The 18,033-nt window shown below is 35.0% G+C and overlaps 1 long non-coding RNA gene across 2 annotated transcripts; it reads right to left on the reverse strand.

Moving 5' to 3' along the window:
• Nucleotides 1-3,533: 3,533 nt before the first annotated feature.
• LOC128851407 (uncharacterized) lies at nt 3,534-15,816 on the reverse strand. Of its 2 annotated transcripts, none has more exons than XR_008448773.1 (3): nt 15,639-15,816; nt 3,878-4,060; nt 3,534-3,584 (listed from the first exon to the last, which is right to left on the reverse strand). It is a non-coding gene; the product is annotated as an uncharacterized LOC128851407 (long non-coding RNA). The 2 variants fall into 2 exon arrangements; XR_008448772.1 differs by lacking the exon at nt 15,639-15,816 and adding an exon at nt 5,162-5,348.
• Between the last annotated feature and the right edge of the window lie 2,217 nt (nt 15,817-18,033).

An 18,033-nucleotide genomic window follows, 5' to 3' on the forward strand; every position in this document is an offset into this window, starting at 1 on the left:
AATGCAGGAAGTCAGCTTCTCACTACCTGACAGTTCACCATAAGTAATTTCCACCGAGTGTAGTAATAGAAAAAATTGCATTAGGATGCTTGACAGTGTGTGTGTGTGGATGTGAACACTTAGATGTCCATTAATTACTACATGTATAGTATGGCACTCAAGAGGTGCTTTTATTTGCTGTTCTTGCAAAAAATATAAAATCATTGGGCCAAAACGAAAGCTAAGAGGACTCATAAGACATATAGCACTCAGAAGGCAAGTTGTTCCTGATGAAGCTTATAGCTGGCTTACACAGCATTTTTATTGCTATAGAAGGAAGCTGAAAACCTAGCATAACACATATATATAGTCATCATTGGATGACCAAAAATGGTAAAACCCTATCTGTATTGCAGGAAAATATTAATAGGATATAGTCTTCACTATTCAGCTAGGGAGAAAAGAACTGCATACTGGTTTACTGACATGTCTCTAAAATCATCTCTTTCCCAGCAGCCTAAAAAAAGGATGTAAATGAAGAATATTTAATTCAATTTAAAAGAAAACAGCAACACATTTTCCTTGTCTGAATATAAAAGTTAAAAAGGGTTATCATATCCTCCTTCCCATACTGAAGCCAGATTGTATTTTTTTTTTTCAGTACTGAACTGTACAGTGTAAGTGTGGTCATCCTGTGAAGCAAGATACTTGAACTATAGCCTTTTCTAAAATGTAAAATCACAGTAGAGGTTTTTGTTACTATTTAGAAATGCATGACCTTGAATTTTATGCTACAGAACTTTCAGCCCACCTTCTCCATGTTTTAAATAATTCCTGTTTTAGGAATTTCCCCATAATACTTATCACTAACTGAATTAGTTGGCACACATATTTTATGCATCTGGCTCAGTGAATAAATTATTAAAAAACCTCTGTTTTAACACAAATTGCTGGAAAATTCTGTAATTTTCTATCTTTTGGCTATTTCCTTTCCCAGCACATCCCAGAAACACTGATGTTTCCTCTATTCAGTTCCTCATCTTTCTCTAATGCCTTCACTAAATCACAGCTTCAAGTTCACTTTCCTTGTGACTCCCTCGTCTTTGAATCAATACAAATTTGAGGATTAAATTTGCCTGCTATCACATTCAGCACTATTTTTATTAGTAGAATTTCTTCTGGAATATGTATATTTAGAAGTTGAAGTCTACCATATTCAGGAGGGCTCTAGGGGCTATTAGTATTACTTGTAATATTTCAGTTTTCTGTCACAAATAGGAGTTTACAGAATATTTCTATAACTATACTTCTTTACTATCCTTCCCTAAAGAGATTTAAAACTGCTTTGTTCTTTATTCATGCTATATGCTTGGGCTTTATTAATGCTTAATGTGTCATAGGTTCCCACTACTTTTACCTTTACTTTCCTATTCCCTGAACAGGAATATATTTTACTATCCTATTTCATTCTTGGTTTGGATTTGGTTCTGGTTTTGTTTTTCTCTCATTTATCTGTTATTCCCTAAAATGTCTGGGTGCAGTGTTTACAACTAGTAATTCAGATTTCAATATTTCATAGTCTTGGGACAAAGATAGAAGAAAGAATTTAGGAGCTGTTCACTTTTCCCGAGTAATTAAGATCTTATATCAATAAAGTATTAAATGTCCTGCTCACGTCTCCCTCTCTACCTATGCTCTGCTTAAAGTCCAACTAGTTGATAGCTTTGGATGAGTCTTACAAGTCTTCTGTAAACTACTATGTTCTGGTACATATCTCAGCGCAATTGCTTTATAGAATTAATGGGCAGATCCCTGAAAGGTGAGGGGTATATTTGCAAATTTTTCCCCAAGTTTAATTCAATGAACAAAAATATGACTACAAATAGCGGATAATGTGTCTTCCAGTTCACTTTATCACTTTTTTCATAAACTTCAGAGTTCATAGAGGGAAAAATGGACTTACACACCTTGACAAAAAAAACACAGTATGAACCCTTAACAAAACCTATATCCTAAAGAAATTTTAATTGTTATGCAATATCTCCAAGCAGTACAGTTTCCAAATACACAGTTTTAGGAGGATGCCAATTTTAGTCCCACTATTACATTAGTTTCAAACGTACATAATGCCAGCTTGTATCTTGCTTTTCTGCAGTCAGCGAAGTTCCTTCCATGTACGCAAAATAAAATTAAATTTGCTTTGGTAGAGTATCATGATAAATAAAAAAAAAAAAATCTATTATTACATTGGTAAAAATATTTTGATAACATTAACAGTAAAAGAGTGTGCCAAAAGAATGTACACTCTAGTGTATTTCAGAAAAGAAAATATGCCAATGCTTTTTTCTTAATTATCTGGATGGGTTTTTTTTATGTACAGATACCATGACAGAAATCAATGTCTAAGCAGAAAGCTTTTCCCATCTGTGAAATGAGAAGCTATCCAGGAAGTTAAGGTTTGCTTTATAGGAACAATCTTAGGATGGTCGCCAAATGAATATAACTTAATTATGGGTGTCACTGATAAGAACAAAGCAAAAATTTGAAGAAAAGGTATGAAAAGATATCAGTGAATCCATTATTTTGAAAAATTACTAAGACTTTCTTCTTTGGTTGGTATTGGAAGTCTCAGGAGGATGGCTGTGGCTTACCCATTTGGTTCCAACTTGCTTTCATCAGTGTACAGAACTTTGCCCCTCTCATTATTTAATGGATATTATTTAACAGAAGTAATTTTTGCCTCTCCACAGCTTTGGCTTGACTTTGTCATTCTTCTCTAAATCTGAAAAAAAGACAGGGAAGCAGAAATCGATACCTTGTTTCAGCAAGGGTATTCCATGAGTATTTGATGGCTCCCAAGAGTTTTTTGGTGACTTTTCCCCTGTAAGAGCCAACAAAAATTAATTCTTAGGCCTGGGGGTTACTCATTTCAGGTTTAGATGTTTTGGGTTTTTTGGGGGTTGGAGGTTATTTGAGGCGGTGTAATTTTGGTTTCTTGAAGGCCTTTTTTTTTTTGTAGGATTAACAACCAACCACCTAATTAAAAAGACATTCAATCCTTCTTGCATATTCTCTCCTACACTAACAGAATGTATGTTATACTTTTCTTAACTGATAATTAAAATACAGTCAGGTGCAGTTCTAGAGAGCTTAAAATCCTCTTCTTTCAAGATATTTGAAATGTATTTGTCTTACCAAAATTTGTGTGTTGTTGGTATTATGTTCCTAAAGTATACATACCTGCTAATGCTAGAAAAGAGTAGATGCAAGTCCAGCTTATTCCCTTTTTTAAAATCTAAAAATCATGTAGATGTATTCAATGACACAGCATGTGTGCTGGGATTAAAATCATGGTGTGCTGGTCATGTTTTGATTCTGCCTGCCTACAAAAGCAACATTTTTGCTTAAGCTGTCACACCCAGGATGCTACAGACTTTTTAGCCCATCCGGTTTCCATAGCAGTAACACTGTGAAATCCCAGACAAGCCAGAGCTGTCGTGCTAGAAGCGTCCCAAACAAACCTCTAAGTAAGGCTGATCCTTTTTCCTTTTGTCATTCTGCTTGAAGGGAAGCAGAATGACAACACACAGAATGACAGCACTCATCTGTAAATGGAAAAAAAAAATAAAAATGTAGAAGCACAATTAAAGGAAACATATTTAACAACAGACTCATTCTGTCACCTTCTTAGCCCTGCAAGACATCAGTGTTTTGCAGGCACAGTGACAGAGAGAGAAAACTGATTAATCTGTATTGTTTACATTTGTCGTCTGAGCAGCTACATTTTCCTTGAGAACAGTTTTTTATTTTCTTTACAGAACACTTATCTGAGATCCAGGCTGAGTGACAGCTCTCTAGTTAGAGTCAGCTCTGGAGGGACAAACGTGGTTGTCCTTACCTTGAGTTTTTGGTGATGCCATTCTGGTTGGAAGTAGTATGGCAGGTATTCAGACTGTGGCAGGTAGAGCAAAGCTAGGGCCTCCTTGCATAGGAGAGGCCATCTGAGTGCCAAAACCAAAACAATCAACTTATTTCCTTTATTACTCGCATTCACTGTTCTGGCAGAGGAAGAGGGACCCTTCTGGGAACAGAAAGGGAAACAGTTAATAACTGATGGTTTATAGAGGAAAATAAAAGCAATGTCAGGGAGGGATGAGGTGATAAGGGTAAGGCAGAATGATAAGCCTTCAAGACTTTGTAGCAGAGCTCCTCTGTAATACTACTGTAATTTGCTACTCCTGCTGAGGTGCAACTGCAGGTAAAAGTTGCTTTCTGATGAGGTAATTAGGTTCAGAGAATACCCAGTCATGAACATACAATTATTTCTTGTGTTTTTGTCTATCCACACCAGCTGAGAAAAGGTATCTTGCTTAAATGTGCCATTATATATGAACTGTGCAGTTTGAATGCCCTCCTGGTGCTGCTGCAGCAGCTGTCGAGTCTTTCTGACCACAGGCAAACAAGCTACATTTCCTCTGGAAAGGGGCAGAACACCAGTGGGAGGTCTTTACAACTATGTAGATTAAAAAGAGGATATAGATTAAACACAGTGAAGGTTCAAACCAAATAGAAGTGACTCGGTTCCTCTCACTCTCCGTTGAAGAAGAAAAATTGCTCCTCATTCCGCACTGACTGCTCCCTGTCTCTCAGACCATGGGGGATGCAGTTCTTATGAGAATCTGTGATTACCACTTTGGGACTGGTGTGAACATCCAAATTTAAGAATCTGAAAGAGCTGAGTTTATGTGGTTCTTGTTGAGTCAGGGTCTGTTATTAAGGTTGTCCTTTATTAAGTAGAAATACATAAGACTTTTTCTTTCAGAGCAACGTGGTGTTAAGCCTTAAAGGTCAATAATGTCTTCATGCATCTTAGCTCTGTTTAAAACAAAACTGAATAGTCCCACACTAGTATTTTGAACGGTCAGAGTGCATTAGTCCAAACCAATTTTTAAAAAGAATCTTTGTGCCTTTAAGAAGTTGCTGGAACATTCAAAACTTGGTGTACAGGAAGGCTAGCTTACTCATAAAATAATATAATCTGCATAAAATGTCTGTCTTTTAGTGTAGTGAGCACTGATTAAATAATACTTTCGGGCTAAATCCTTTTTGTCATGCTGTGAAAAGATCTTCTAGGAAGAAATAATTGTAAAACCAAGTAGGAAGTCAATAACTCTGTACATACCGGACAGCTTTTCCGGCATTTTTTCTGATGAGCAAGGAGTTCATCCTTAGGAATTCCTGATAAAGAGCTATACGACTCAATGTTACAGTGTAAGCTCACTTTGGCTTCAGCGCAGATCACATGAAGGGTTACCAAGTTTAACTATATCTCTTATATCACTCTCTGTGGAAGACAGGCTGTTTCCAAAGTAGAGTTCCTTCTTGCGAAGTAAAATAGGAAGAGCTATATGTCTTTTTGTTCTAGGAAGAAAGAAGATTGCTATTGCAAACTAAAGAGCACAGAGTCCAAAGTTATTTACAAACTACAAATCTCTTACTTCTCGATCAACTATGAAAGTATGTTCTCTAAAAGCTGTGCGTACAAGCATCTCATGTCACTTTTAATGCAGGATTTTGTGAAACAAAAAGAATATGGAGAAGAAAATATTCACATTCAGTCCACACACTTCTAGGTTGATGCTCCAAAGGTAGAGCAAGCAGTTGAAAAGGAATAATTATCTTCTCAATCGTGGGCTTTATCATCCCTATGCACAAATGCATTTTATTGGGTAATTGCACTTTGTTCATTTCTTCAGGCTGAGACCTGTGATGAGTAAATTACGAGGACAGTAACTGATTTTCTCTTTTGCTCCAATTCCCTTACCATTCTTTTTCACTCCTATGTTTCTCTTTATGTTGAATAAGCCTTCTGTCTTCATTTCAGTAATGAAAAAAATTAATCCCTTTGTGTTTACTTTTTACTAAAAAATTTGATTTTCTATTGAGCAGTGAATGCATGGAGAAATGTGTGCTACCTCCATTTAACTGTCTAACTAAAAAAAAAAAAATTAAAGTACAGAATTTACATTTAGAAGTCACTTATTGCTAATGTGTTTGCATAGTAAACCAGATGTCTCCTACGTTATCAAGTAGTCTTGTGGCAGCTATATTTTCTATTGTGTCAAGAATGTTCTAATTTTATTTTACGATTAACCACTTCAGATGGACATAGAGGTAAATAGTTCTTAAGAATTTGATTGAAAACATGAAAAAGGCAATTCAGAACAGAAATGTTGCAATATTTTTTAAGGCATCACAGGCTTAAATTAAAAAAAAAAAAGAATAAAATATGATGATAGCTGACTGTGAGTTTTCCAGACCAATGAAATTATTAATGCAACATGTTGGTGCATGAAAAAAAAAAAAATAGTATGACAGATAATTCAGTAACAGAATATGTGTTAATATATACCACTATTCATAAATTTTAATAGAACTATTTATCACAGCAAGAACTGTTAAGGAATTCTGTAGGGTTTCTGCCACTGTGGTAAGATGAATGATGAATCTGATGCAATGCAGAGTTTTTTAATAATTTATTGGGTCATGAGTTATGGTTTTATTCAATTCAAAATTATTAGATGGGTTTGCCCCAGGCAGTGAGCATGGTATATGAAAAAGGAAAATAGATTAAGCAAACACTTGGTGAGTTTAATCATTTCAAACAGGGCAGAGGATAAAGGCACTGACAGATTTGCCATTAATTCAGCAGACGTTTTTACCTCTACACAACATAATCACAAGATGGGAGTTGTCAGTGAAGCTCTGAAAGTGTGATGTTCATAATGAATAGTCTGCATAATCTATTATTTTCATGCAAGTGACTTATTTTCCCAACGAAAGAGGAAAAGGGATGAAACAGAAGGTAGAAGGTCTCTTTTAAGAATAGTGGGATAAACATATTTTTCTTCATCCCAAATTCTGATATCCATTTCCAATGAACTGTGACATTCAGTTGGTGGTGGTCTTCCCTGATAGAAAACAGAATGCATTGCCACTTCACATTTTGTCTCTATTCTGATGATGTCTTCACCACAAAGAGGGTTCATTGAATTTTAATGAAAATCCACTATCACTGTTTTCCCACTCAAATCCCTACCTATATATATATAGCCAAATCAGTTTTGCTATAACATGTATTAAGTTTCTTTGAGAACAGAAAGAAGATCTGAACTATAATAAAAAATTCTGCATTCTTTCTGTGCTGTTCATATAACATTAATTTCTTTCAGAGAAAGTATGTGTAAGCAGAAGTCGGAGTGGTAATTCTTACACGTTCTTATATGTTCAAGACTGATCTTGACATGTAGAAACACTTTAGAAATTCCCAATAAATCACTACTACAACATGACCTCAGTTAGCAAACTGTGTTTATCAAAAAAACACTGGAAATATGGAAACCTGCTTTTTTCTTTAAGTCTTATGTCACATATATCAGTATTATTTTATTTAACTAATGATTGTTGGGAGCTATAGCCTTAAGTCATCAATCCAATCTAGTTCTGCACTGAAATGAAAGCCATTTCTATTATTACTGCTGGTATGAGAAAAATACCAGTCAGAAAACGAGTCAGAGAAGGAATCTTCAGAGTCTGAGGTGACAGTCTAATCATAATTCACATTCTCTTCAACATTGCCCTCACAATTCCATAAGAAAGTGGCATTTCCAGAGTTGCAAAGTCAATCACAGATAAGTCAGGGTGTGTCAAAACAAGTGTCCTCTTCCACATATGCAATTTCAGTTCCACATTATAAAGAGACAGAAATTGGTGTAACTTCATTAAAGGTGCTGAAGAGCCATAACACTTTATAACAATTGAATAGCTGATCAAAAGTCTTTGATTATTTGTTCTCTCAAACTATTATGCTTCATTTTCTTTTAAAGAGTGTTATCAATGAACTCCCAAATCTGACTGAGTACTTCGTTCTTAAGCAAAGGGAAAGGAACAAGAGGTTGTTATTAGATCAACCTGGATTAACTTTTATTTATGTCAGGTATTCTGCAGATTGGCAGCAATTATGATCTTTTCTATACATACTTTTCTCATAAATAGTTTGCAGTATCAATACTTTTACTTTCATTTTTTTTTAATTGAATGTTGTATTTTGGCCCTTTTTGGAGTGATAAATGAAAAGTAATGTTAAATTATTAAGTATTCTTATCTCCCCTCCAATCAGACTAGATGGTAGCATAGACAGATCTATGATACACTGTTTGAGCCTCTCTGAGTCTCTAAACTATATCTTCCTTTCTCTTTGAAGTGCTGTAATAAAACTGGCAAGGAATTTAGAGACAGAAGATAAGTGAGGCACAGGAAATGACAATGTCACTGTGTTATCCAGCAAGAATAGATCCAAGGTTTCCATACTCTGAACCTCAGAGTTGTTAACGAACATTTCAAGAGCATGTTAGATACTCAATGACACTATAAATCACATTTTCTAATTCACATCAACAGAAGTTGCTGCAAGAGTGTGAAAGTATTAAAAAAGGGAATGTACCTGTTATATTGAGAAAAAGAAAATCACTATTTGTTTAAATTAAAGCAGCAGAAAGTTGTATACTTGTAACCTGCTGGAAAAGAAGCCATGGCAATAATGACAATAACAACAACAGTAATGATAATAATAGCAAGAATTATATACAAGCCTTATTCAGAATAAAAAATTTCTCTTATTTTCTGTCCGTGTTATTTTTCCCTTTAGAAATCTTTCCAGAATAAGACTTTCATATCAATATAAATTTCTGCTCAGTTTTTGCAATATTTGATGATATTTTAATTTCATATCAAATCATGTAAATGTTAGTCTTCATTCTGTTATCTTTTTGTGTGTGCTTATTATTTTAAATCTACCTTTTTGGCTAAAGGAAGAGGGAGGGAAAAAGTACAAAAATGCCTAGAGCTAAAAAGTGGATGAGGTAGGATAGAATGCAATGTGGCAGCTTAAGTTTGATGTTCCTATGCATATAAAATAAAATGATCATTAATGTTATTCAGTAAGGAGACTTGCATAAAATGATTAAATGAACCCTATGGATGTCTGTCAAACTGTCCTATACTTGCAAGCAAGGAAGTCACTAAGTAAAGTTGCCAGTGAGGGTCTGACATTCTGAAATCCTTCAGAAAGTGTTAAGTATTCAAAACTCTGCTAGTAATAAACCTGGCAACAGTAAGATAAGCTGACCTGCCACCGCCTCAGGATTCTTTTGCAAATGACACTGCAACATGATTCAGTATTCTTACATTTGGAAGAATCTAGTTAATTTTTGTTCGTTTGTTTGAAGGAGAATCAAAGATATGCTTTACTCTTCCCTGCAGCAAGCATGCTTATTTTCTAATTTGTAAATAAATGAATATTGGCTTTTCAAGAACTGAAGTACATATTGACCAGTCTGTGTAAATCAATTTAAGAGACATGTAGGCTGTGGTAATTTACATCAGATAAACATTTATGTGACACTTTTCCTTCCTTCCTTCCTTCCTTCCTTCCTTCCTTCCTTCCTTCCTTCCTTCCTTCCTTCCTTCCTCCTTTCCTTCCTCCTTTCCTTTTCCATTTCCTTCTCTTGCCCTGTTTCTTCTTTTTTGTTTTCTAGATTTGAATCTTTGTCAAGGCTTTTAAAGTAAATACATAACACATTAGGCCCTAGGGAAAAAAAAATTATTTATGTTTCAAATTAGATAGTGTTCCTTCTAATAATAAATTTAAAAGGAGGAGTTTGTAGGAGACAAACCTCCTTTGTGTATTCAGAGAAAGCCAAAGGTCAATTCATGACAAGACATTTTGTTTCAGATAATTTTATAAATATAAAAGATAAAAGGTCAGTGTCTAAGTCAGAACCAGTCACCTGACCTCTTTTTGTAGTTACTGAAAGTTGCATCTATAAATCTTCAGTCAACTCATGCTAACTGAGTTGCCTAAAAGAGGTTAAAAAACATCTTTGGAAGATGTCTCTTCTCCATTGTGTATGAACAAAAACTTGGACGCATGGCATTGATTCAGCTGTCTGTATATAATGGAGACATCTGAAGCTGGATCATTTTAAACACAACTTCCGTGAATCCTTTGTGTTCAATGGGTTAGGACAGTAATTAAATCCTTGTTCCTTTCTCATTCTCAATCAGACATTTACTTACAATGTTTCTATCTAGAAGTGCTTAACTGATTTTCTTCTGTCTTAGCTTCTCAACATTTGGGAAGTCTTCAGCTTTGAGGTATCCCTTATTAAAGAAGCTGTATAATGTAATCAGTCATTGGCATTTATTTAATGAAAATGTATAGCACTGTTTGTACACAAACATTAACAGTCTCTGATTAGTAGATTTGTCCTTTCCTGCAGATAAGTGTAGATATAGAAATTCAAGCATAAAGAACAGTTTGAAAATACTGACAGTCACAATTTTTAATAAAGAATTTGAGTTAATATTCATAGTCGCAAATTTATTGTGACTTTCTTCAGAAATTTATGATTGAGGGACTCAATTATTAAAGGTCAGTTTTTAAAATTTGTACCACATGTTTATAGTAGAACTGCGTCAAAGTAAATGTTAGAATGTAGGTCTCCCAGCTACCAGAAAACTGGAGAATTGACACACAGGTTGTGTGACTAGTGTATTTAATTCTTGTCTATTACTATATAATTCCACGTTATTTTTGGAACATGGAAGGGTCAAAGTAAACTAGTGTTGGTAGTCAATGTTTCCATCCGTGATGTAGCGTTTACTACTGAATTAGAAAAGTGATCACGATCTCTCCTCCTGTCTGAAAGTATTTTCTGAATATTTTCTGAAAGTATTTAAGCCTTCAAAGATGGATGTTTAGCATGCTACCATTTGAAAAAGGTAGCACATTCTTTTCTGAATCTCTGCATCTTGTCTCCCCAGAAATTTGGCTATTTCTGTATCAGCACGGTTTCAAGGTAAGCTGTTTGCATTTCTTTGCAATTAAAATGTGGGGCTGACTTCATAGTGATCTCCCTAAGGGGATTTAATGTCTATCATTACCATAAATCCATGTTTCTTAGCCAGTAAACAAGAACTGCATTGTTTTCTTGCTGAAATAATCACTTTTGGAGAATGAAATTTCAGTTTGCTGTAATCCTCATAGCTTGTGGGCTATTTTCCCTCAGCCATTATAACTCTAACCTAAGTTTACTTTGAGTAGTTATTTATGCACATGTATCTCTCTAGTTCAACCCATTTCCACACCATTTTTCACCAGCAGCCAAGCTCAGTTAGTAGAAAACAATGAAAAAAAAGATGTTGTTTTAAGCACTGGTGATTTTTCTATTACATCCCTCATTAAAATAGAATTAAAAATAGATAGCATTATAGGTATGTGTGCTGGTATGTTCAGAGCCCTAAGAATACACTTATCAAATACTTGAACTGGTGATTCTTGTAGTCTTTCCGTAGCTGTCTCTGTATGTCCAGATTTTTAGTGTATGAGCTCTGCAGTCATCTTTTTTATAATTAAAATTGATCATTACAGTGGAATACCTTGGTAAGCTCAAGGTATAAACTAGAGGTATGGAATGGTTATGAAGCAGTAAAAATCAACTACCCAAACAAATGCTGTGCTCTACTACAAGGCGATGATCTGCTTGATAAGTTTTCTTTACAATTCTAACATGCCTTTTCATCAATTTCAAATAAATTACAATGAAATAAAAAGTCAACTCAAATTCTTTTTAAGCTTATTAATGAATTGACTTGAATTGTCATCTAGCCTCAAAATTCTGTAATATACACTCAGTTTCTTTTTTGTTTATGTGTGGTTCTGATGCTCAACGACAGCGTAAAATCTGATGGCTACGATGTCCCCTGCATGGGAGGAAGTGTACCGTTAACTGTAGTGGAATTCTACCCCACAGACACCAAAGATCATTTGCTTTTTATCTCAACAGCTGCAGGTCTGAGCTTTAAAAGCAAACTCCAAAGCTGAAGCAAGATTACAACCCCCAGAAAATGTGCATGAAATAATAACATACGTATAACCTTAGCCCTATTCACAAAAGGTACATGAGACAATAAGGCTAATGAAATCAGAGAAACTGCCAAAGGCACTAAGGGTGATAGAGCCTCAGCATTGGATTCAGAGGCTGCTTCAGGAATCTTTTGAAATACTAAAGCTAATCTCATAACTCTGGCTTCATTGTCCAAAACAGTAAAAAAGGCATTTATTAATTTTACTGATGGCCATTCACTACTTTTGCAAGCATGATTATTTTTCTCAAGTAAAGGCAGCACATTAGGTATTTGTATCAAAATAATCCTGTGCTTAGTCCCTACTCATTGGAACTAAAGCCAACAATAACAAAAAACATTAAGACAGGATGTGCTTTGGTTTTCTATCATTTAAATTTCCATTAATGTTTGGTTCTTTCTTTTTTATCCTTTTATCACAGTTCCTTGTCTACGTATTTCTTATCTTTTCCTCACTTCATATTTATGTATGTTTCTTTCATCAGATTCCCTCCACTCTTCCCCATCCTTACCTCCTTGTTCTCTCTCTCTCTCTCATTGTCTTTGTTTGTTTTGTAATCTCTCTCTGCATATCTGAAATGAGTGCATTTTCTCCTAGTCTGTCCCCAGCTAAACCCCTTATAGGTCACATAGTAGAATGCAGCCTACTGCACTGAGAAAATTGTGAAATAAAAACTTTGAAAGTAGGAAAGCAGGAAAGCAAAAAAGGCTTCTATGTCATTGTGTAGGATGCTACATAACTGACTTTAGAAGATTCTGAATTACTGCAACATGTCTTCAGCTCTAAATCTGTATACTTAGTTTGCTAGAAAATTAAGACATTGTTTTAGAAGACTTATTTATTTATTTATATATTGGGTTATACCATCTAATACATTATCATCATCATTCTTCTTTCTCACTGTATTCTGAAAACGACATTCTTGCTTTGATAAAAGAAGGACTTTTAACTTCTATATTGTTTTCAGCTTCTAAATTCAAAGTTACTGCAAACTGATTTTTGTTTGCAAGTTGTTTTACTGATATTTATTCTTGAAGGATGCAAAATGTTTTACAGACGTACATACCTCATCATACTTTCAAGAGAAAAGCTTGGATTTCAATAAAATCTCAAACTAAAGAGATGACACTTTCAACACTCTCTTGTAATTATTATTCCTTTGAAATTTATACCATTGTAGACTTTCACTTTTGAGAATTATTACTTGAAGGTCATACAGAAATCAGGGCTGCTATTTAGATATTTCTACAAGTGGTCTGTGGAAAGACAGAAAGAGGTACATAACTTTGCCTCCCATGTACATACTAGCCAGCGGAAGCAGTATCCATGCAGGAAAATAAAACTGCGTCCTTTCAAAAATAGATCTTCTCATCTGAGAGGACTAGACAAATGTGGTATACTCCAGTAATGAAAAACTGATGAGGGACCTGTGACACAAATGTAAAAATAATGAATCAAATTCTTGAACAAACATCAGAATGCCTTTATATAGTATTGGATCTGCCATAAAGTTCTAGTATTTTCTGTAGAAAATGTGGTTCTTGTATTTCTGTTATCCTATATTTGTATCTATCCCTTATTGCCTCAACTTTTTGCTTAGGAAGCAGAGTACAGACAGTACATAACAGAGCAAGAGAGATCAGAGAAGAAATTTTGATATCTCAGTAAAGAGAATCAACTCCTGTAGTTAGTCCTTCCACTGTTCTGTACACAAAACTCCTTCATTTTTACATGCACAATAACAATTTCTTCCAAGGCAGAAATGTAATCAGGCCAGAGGAAAATGGCAATCAGCTAAATTATAACTCTTTATTTTCATAGAAGCTTCCAGATCTTCTAGGTTTTCTGTAATGAATGCCTAAGGGAGGAATGAAGAGGGACAAGTAAAGTAAAACAGAGAAACAGACAAACCGTGATGAAACACATGGAAAATTTGGAGGTTTTTAGCAACTCATAGTTATACAGCATTCAAAGTGTCAACAATCTTTTTGCAACAGAAATAAATAAGGATGGAAAGTGACAAAGATTTTTTTTTTAAAAAATATTAGTCCAGGTTCTCTTATGGTCTGTAAAGCCTTCTAAAGATATGAAATTTAATTTCCTGTGAAGGAAATAATTTTTGTCTCCATTTGCTAAGGACGTAGAATTATAAATGAGACATATTTTAAATGACTGGTAAGAAAGGGAGAAGAGAATATAACACTCAAGTGATGTAATTTAAAACTAGTTAAATTGCATATTTCAGTTGGATAAACTTGAACAGATATGATGATTTCGGTACTATTTTAAATAATCAGGACTATAAAAAAAACAAACAAACAAACAAACAAATCATAATTTTCTTTGTCAGAAAAGCCTCCAGACAGTCTGAATTGCAATTTCTGATTTTTTTTGAAAAATGACTTATGTTTACTAGGAAACAGTAACCTTTACATCTTTGAGTCTGTCTGTCTGGAGAGATTTTGAAAGTTTTGCTTAATCTAATAATTACTTGAAGACTTTTGGACAAGAAACAATGACTTTTACCAGCTTTGGAGAAGGGAAAATTATCTGCTAAGTTAAATTTTCACAGTGGGTTGAAAAAGTCCTGATTTTGAAATATGCTGTTACTGAACTATAGGAACTGTAACAAAGTATGTCCTTAAGAAAAGTAGTTCTTGTATACGACATAGCAAATCTTCTTTGTGAAAACATAAAAAAAAAAGAATAGAAGTGTTAATTTCCACATAGGCAGGTGATACACAAAGGAAAAATGCTCTGGGTCAATATTACTCATAGTGTATACTTGGAAATAAACATAGAAGTTAATAACTAATTTAATTCATACCAGAAGAATTAATTTTAACAGCTGCTTTTTATTTTTTTTAAGATTTTTATGCATGTGTCAAATACACAAGAAATTGGGCAATCTATTCCTTTGATAAACTGAAGAGGAGTAGTAGAAAGTAATATCAGAAGCAGCTTTGTAGTCAAGGCAATTGACATAAGCTACATAAGTCAAGAAAATTAGGATTTTATATAACTGCAATTTGGAAAGAAATACAGATTTTAAGTACAGAAGAATTCCTCATTAAAATCAGGCAAGCAAACAAAAACCTTCAAAATGCAAAATGTCCGTATGCTGAAAGGTATCAATCCTAAAAATATTCTCAAAGGTAAAACTTTATTAAGGCAAGGCAGGGCAGGGCAGGGCAGGGCAGGGCAGGGCAGGGCAGGGCAGGGCAGGGCAGGGAAGGGAAGGGAAGGGAAGGGAAGGGAAGGGAAGGGAAGGGAAGGGAAGGGAAGGGAAGGGAAGGGAAGGGAAGGGAAGGGAAGGGAAGGGAAGGGAAGGGAAGGGAAGGGAAGGGAAGGGAAGGGAAGGGAAGGGAAGGGAAGGGAAGGGAAGGGAAGGGAAGGGAAGGGAAGGGAAAAAAAATGCTTACCCAACCAATAAAATCTTAGTTTTACTTAGATATATGTAAAGATTTCAAGGATTTCAACACAGTTTAAACATCACTCTTGAAAAGACAAGAAGAGAGGTAATAAAAAAGTCAGAAATACTCAGCTACCCTTTTACTGTTATCACTTTTTCTACAATACATGGGGAGAATTAAGCACCTTCATTAATATGAAATCCTAAAAAACAAATGCATCCAATAAAATCAGCAGTTGCCTGATAATGCCTGAGACTGACCTTTAAAGTATGAGAAGAGTTCTTGATGAAAGCACAGCTTTTCCTCAGGTTTGAAGTCAAAGCAGAGCTGGGAAACTGCTCCAGGCTTTGCAGGAAACGATTTGCAGGTCTTTCCCAGAGGTATGTAAAGAATTCAGGTCCTTCTATAGGATCTAAATTATTAGTTATTAAATGTAGGATCTTTTTAACCCACTAATTAGCCCTGCAGTGAGGATAAAACACAATCAGCTGTATAAAATATTTTGTATAACCTATATAAGCATTCTGCCCTCTTGAATTCGAGTGTGATTTCCACAAATTTCAGTAGATAGAAAAAGTCCATTGTGATCACAAAACTTGCACTTTGACAGTTCTAAAGACAAGAGTCTCAACCAAACAACAGGAAAAAAAACACTTCAACATCATAGCATGATACAATGCAATAAAAGTGCTGCAGTTTTAAAACCAGCTTTCACTGAATATTTGTTCATTTCATCAAGATACTGCTGGATAGACATTCTTTCTCTAGAAGCTGAATCTACATATTTAAGCAACTGTTACTACCTGCCATCTCTTCTATAAAAACAATTGAACATATGTGCACAGTTCTAAAATGTTATATCTGCTAGCAGAATGCTAAAGACATTTAGCTCAATTTGAAGCTTCCAGCAGGAGAAGAAAAATAATTACTTCTATTTAAACAATAAACACATTTACAAGAATAACATGAAAGTTTCACAAGTTTCTAGTTACAGATGGGCTAGATCACAAATACCTTCTGTTTTTTCATATCCACAGGGAACAAAAAGACTGTGCACTTTCCCTGATCCTCTATATTGTATTGTAAATGAAGTTAATTACAGAGATGAAAGTATCAGCCACTTCAAGACAAAGAACCAGGGGAAGGAGCAATGAACTATGAAGTATTATAAATAGGTCAGTATTAGGGAATATTCCTAGATACTCAAATCTGGATAAAATTCCTTTTTTAAATCCAGTTTTTCACCAAAGCAAAACTCCAGTGTGCCCACATCTTATCTTGGTTTCCAAACAAATGTAAGATCATAGGTATTATGCAGAAAGCATTTCAAAATCGTAGAATCACAGATTCTTAGAATAGTTTGGGTTGGAAGAGACCTTAAAAATTATTTAGTTCCAAACCCCCTGCCATGGGCAAGGACACCTCCCACTAGATCAGGCTGTCCAAGACGCCATCCAACCTGGCCTTGAACACCTCCAGGGATGGGGCAGCCACAACTTCCCTTGGCAACCTGTGCCAGTGCCTCATCACTCTCAGAGTGAAGAAATTATTCCTTATGTCTAGTCTAAATCTGCCCTTTTCCAGTTTATACTCATTCCTCCTCATCCTATCACCACAAGACTTTATGAATAGTCGTTCTCCAGCTTTCTTGTAGACCTCTTCAGGTACTGGAAGATGGCTATAAGATCTCCTCGGAGCATTCTCTTCTGTAGGCTGAACAAACCCAACTCTCTCAGCCTGTCCTCATATGGGAGGTTCTCCAGCTCTCCGATCATCTTTATAGCCCTCCTCTGGACCTGTATCATAGTATGATGTAGTACTATATGTGTTGCATTTTTTAAAGACGCTTTCGCTAAATCTTTTCTCACACAAACATCATGGTGCCAGATAGAAGATTTTCTTTCTCTAGATGATGAATATTCATATTTAAGCAAGTGACGTTAAGCAAATTCTAGCTAAAGTCCCAATGTGAATGACTGAGAAATGGAGTATGGTCTGTGAAATATAGAACTGGACAGTAGAGTTCAGAAGGAAGTATTGATACGCAAGATGGATAAGTGTTCAAATCCCTTAGTCTCTAATCATATGGAACCCTCTCCCTGTGATGAGAGACACATTTTTGGGCTCCTATTCTTCTACAACTAGAAACTCTCGGAAACGCCACTAAATCAGATATGATTTTGTACTGAGTTCAACCATCACCAGGCCCAAATTATGCAAACATTACACTGTTGCAATAATTTCTACTTTCTCTGTATTCTTCATTTCAGGTAAGGAGACTTCTCGAGGAGAGTTTTCTCAAAAGATAAAGTTAATATTTAGCTTCTTCATCTGCAAAAGGTCTTAGTGACTGATCAACATATGTTTCCGAGTTATAAAAAAAAATAATTTAAATTATAAATATTTTTTCTCTAACTGTTTCTTCAATCTTAGTAGGATAGAAAGCAATGGAACAAAAGAAAACATAAAATACTGTTTCATGATACTCTGCGCAGAAGTGGATGAACCCAAGTAATTATCTAACCTGTCCTATAAACTGTGTGAATGTGCTTCTCTTCCTAAAATTGAAGTATTTTTCTTTCACCAGGTATTCATATGCCTTTATTGCAGTATAGGGTTTTATGGCATCATTTATGACATATATCTTGATTCAAT

The sequence above is a fragment of the Cuculus canorus genome, chromosome 2 (genome assembly GCF_017976375.1).
Source record: "Cuculus canorus isolate bCucCan1 chromosome 2, bCucCan1.pri, whole genome shotgun sequence".
NCBI lineage: Eukaryota > Metazoa > Chordata > Aves > Cuculiformes > Cuculidae > Cuculus > Cuculus canorus.